The sequence below is a fragment of the Protopterus annectens genome, chromosome 5.part1 (genome assembly GCF_019279795.1).
Source record: "Protopterus annectens isolate FY-2018-M chromosome 5.part1, PAN1.0, whole genome shotgun sequence".
NCBI lineage: Eukaryota > Metazoa > Chordata > Ceratodontiformes > Protopteridae > Protopterus > Protopterus annectens.
Window position 1 is genome coordinate 479,063,753 of NC_056736.1, and position 4,267 is coordinate 479,068,019.

Sequence of the window (4,267 nt, forward strand, 5' to 3'; positions counted from 1 at the left end):
CCTAGTAGCCTGATGAGTCTGGTATGCAAAGCTATGGAGTCCATCATCATGGACCTGCTTAACAAAGATATAGGCAATCTCCAAACTCTTGACCCCACACAGTTTGGCTTTGTCAAGGGGAGATCCTGCCTGCTGAATCTGGTTGACTTCTTCGAGGCAGTCACCAAGGCTGTGGATAAGGGTAAGGAAGTGCATACAGCCTACCTCGACCGGGCCAAGGCCTTTGATACCATTCCTCACTCAGGTATCATTGATAAACTCACCAAACTAGGCATCAGTCCTTATATCACAAGGTGGGGTGCAAATTGGCTCACAGACAGGACCCACAGAGTGAAAGTTGTGGATTCCAAGTTAGACTGTCAACCAGTCATGAGTGTAGTCCCACAGGGCTCGGTCCTGGGCCCTTCCTTGTTTGGCATCTACTTTTCAGAAGTTGAGGCCAACACAGAATGACTCTGGCTGACCAAGTTCATTGATGGCTGCAAGCTAGGAGTCATTATCATCTCCACAAGTGAAGCACACATCCTATTAAAGGGCCTCTCTGAGATCAGTGACTGGTGTTGGAAGCATGGCCTTAAGCATAATGCCAAAAAATGTGTTATCATTCTCTTTGGAAAAAACTCCATTCCCACAAATTACCATGTCGATGGGAGCTCACTGAACATAAGAGATCTGGGCACGCAGGTTGACTCACCTTCAACCACCATATTTCCACTGTGATCAGCAAGTCTTTCTAAGTGGTACATCTTATAGCTACAGGTTTCACATCCAGGAAGTACGAGGTCATCATCCCTCTCTACTCATCCCTCAATAGACCAGTCATTGAATATAATGCCCCATTTGTCATGTACCTGACCAGACACCTAGTACAACTGGAGAGGACACAAAAGTACCTCACAAAAAGATCCTAGGCCTTAAACACGGCCTACACAGACAGACTTAAGAAACTTCAGCTGTTCTCAGTCTCTCTTTGTCTACTTAGAGGTGATCTCTGTTTGACTTACAAAGCTATGTTTGACCCAGCCCTACTTGAAATGCTACACCTAAAGAAATCCCAATCCCCATGCGCCACACGGTCCAGAGATCACAACCTTATTACCACTATCAACAGAACATGATGGAGGGACAGGTTCATCTCCCAAAGACTGCCGTACTCTGGAATAAGCTTCCCATTCATGTCAAGCAGAACACCACGCTGACCCTCATCAAGAGAAATCTTGAGTGGATGGGTAGCAGAAAGTTCACCCCAGTGATCACTCCAGTTGCCCTACTGGATAGAGACACTATGAACTAACATCAGGTGGCATGGTGCCAGGGCAATTTTTTTAGGGCTAGGCTTGTAAAGGCTCCAGGGCCATTAGCCTAGTATGCACCTATGAATAGTTCATTAAACTAGAAATTTCTTCTTAAAGGTGTAGCCTTAAAAATCTAGAGTATCAATGTATAGCATAAAGAATACATAATATAACAAAAAATACAAAATACATATGCAGATTAAAAATCTAAAAATTCATTCTAGCTATTTTCTTATAACCATTTGTTTCTTTTTCAATACTAGTTTAAGACTTATATTAGCATTAACTCCAGGTTTAACATTTACCTGAAGTAGTTTTATCCATTCATTTCCACTAATCTTTAAACCATTATTAATATCACCACCTCTAACCTTTGGATACGTAACATTCATAACATGGAATTTAAATCTATACTTAAATCCAGCATCCTCAAGATGTTTTGTTAATGCATTTGTGTTCACTTTCATCCTGATGTCCGATTTATGCTCAATAATTCTATCCTTCATCCTGTGTGTGGACTTACCTACATAAAATGCAGTACATTCTACACAGGTAGCAAGGTAGATTAATGTTGCTAGTATTGCATGTAGCTGATGCTTTAAAGACATATTTTTTCCTGGTTAGGGGGTGTATAAATTCATTATCAGACAGTATATCAGAACAGCATGAGCAGTTATGGCATTGAAATGTCCCTACTCTATTAATTGGTCTATTCTCTTTCAACTGTAAGTCTTTATAACATAGAAGTTTCTTCAAACTATTACAGTCTCCATTTTCTAGAAATATTATTTTTAACATCTCTTGCCCTCCTATTATACATTGTCAGATAGCGTAAATACTCATATTTCTTCCTAGTAATGCTACTATTTTGAGCAGAGAAGTAGGGTTTAGCTACATTGCCTTTCTTATTCAATATTTGTATTTTCAGATCTTCCAAATGGTCAGCATGATAACCCCTCTCCTTAAAGTCAGGAGTCATCTCATCCATTTCTTGTTCACATCTCTCTTTACTAGTATTTAATCTACTGACTCACAATAGCTAACTCTTTAATATACCCTTAAATACATGGTCAGCATGCATACTAGTCCTTTGTGTGTACTTGTTTGCATGTACTTCCTTTTTATAAATAGATGTAGTAATGACATTCTCTTCCATCTCTATTCTAAAATCTAGGTAATTCATTGCATTTTCAGAATGAGAAATAGTTTTTGTTTGTCTTTTCGGCTTTTCCCGGTTAGGGGTCATCACAGCGGAACTCTGGTCTGCTAATGATTGGCAGTCGATTTTTATGGTGCCAAGTTGCCAGCCTGATGCCCAACCTTCAGCGAAGGCAGGCCCATTCACGCATGTCTTTCGGAGGCCACTCGACCACGGGGAGGACATGCAGACTCCACACAGAAGGCACTCCAACCAAGAATCGAACAGGAGAACCTCTTGCTGAGAAAGAGAAATAGCAAACTCAAGAAAGTTAGTACTATTGTTAAGATAGCTAACAGAAATGTCGATCTCCTATGTCCCCTTTCCAAATTAAAAAAAATGTCATCCACAAAATGCTTATAAAACAAAATGTTCTCTACACATTGCGATGGACCTGTGTAGATAAATTGCTCTTCACATTGGCCAACCACAGTATTTGCATGCATATTAGCTACAGCACAGGAGTACCCATAGTTACTCCTGCTTGCTGATGAAAAATATCATTCTGAAACATGAACATGTTGTTGGTCAAAACCAATTCTAACAGCTCACAAAAAGTTTCAGTTTCCCTTCCCAACATCTTTCCATGTATACATAAACACTGCCTTATACTATCAATGCCAAAATTATTAGGAGGAACTGTAAAAAGTGATTTTATATCAATTGTAACAAAGATATAACTCAGTTCACAGCTTACTCTATACCATTCATAAAGGTAGTATAAAAATTAATTTGTGTCCTTGATGTAACTTTTTAATTTAGGAAGAAACTTACTTAAAACATGTTGGAGGTGCACTGAGATGGGCTCAGTGCCCCATCCACCTCCAGATACAATCGGCCTCATAGGAGGTTTTTCAAGAAGAAATTTCTAGTTTAATGAGCTGTGCCATGTGATTTTATACTGATTGCATTTAAAAGAGGCTGAAAATCTCTTTCTTTACACTAAAGAAGGATGCAAGTCTGAAAGCTTTGTGACCTTGTGATTTGGATTTATTAAAATCTGTTTGGATTTTATTTCTATGTGTCAGGTGTTTCCTTTCCCGGACTTTTGCTTCTACTTTACAGATTATGCCATGGCTATAATTTGGCTCCTAGAAAACAACAAAGTGTAAAGACTTCTCATCTTCTCTTTGTTGATGATCTAAAACTGTATAGCTCTTCAGATGAGAAACTGAAAGCAGAACTGCAAGTAGTTAAAACATTTTCAGAATATATAAGAATGTCATTTGGTCTTGATAAATGTGCAAAAGACACCTTTAAAGCCGGAAAATTGCAGCACCAAGAAAACATCAATTTGGGACCAGAATGTGATATAAAAGAACTTGAGTAAGAGGGAGTGTATAAATATTTGGGAACTGAAGAAGGATCAGTTATAAAACATGAACAAATGTGAATAAAACTTAGTAAGGAATATTTTAGAAGACTTAAATTAATCCTGAAAACAGCGTTGACATCTAGGAACAAAATTCAAACTATAAACTAATTTCTTCTTCCTGTCCTAACTTACAGTTTTGAAGTGATTGACTGGCCAAAAAGGTTTTGGAGAGACTAGACAGGAAAACAAGAAGGATGCTTCATGCTCATCAAATGATTTATAAAAATCAGTGCATACCAAGATTATATATTCCCCATTCCAAAGGAGGTATGGGCTTACTTGAAATTAATTACACATACAGATCTGCAATTGTGGAACTGCATGCATATCTTTAGACCTCACAAGAGCCAAATGCAGTGAGAGTTTTGAAACATGAGGAGAATATATTTAAGATGACTT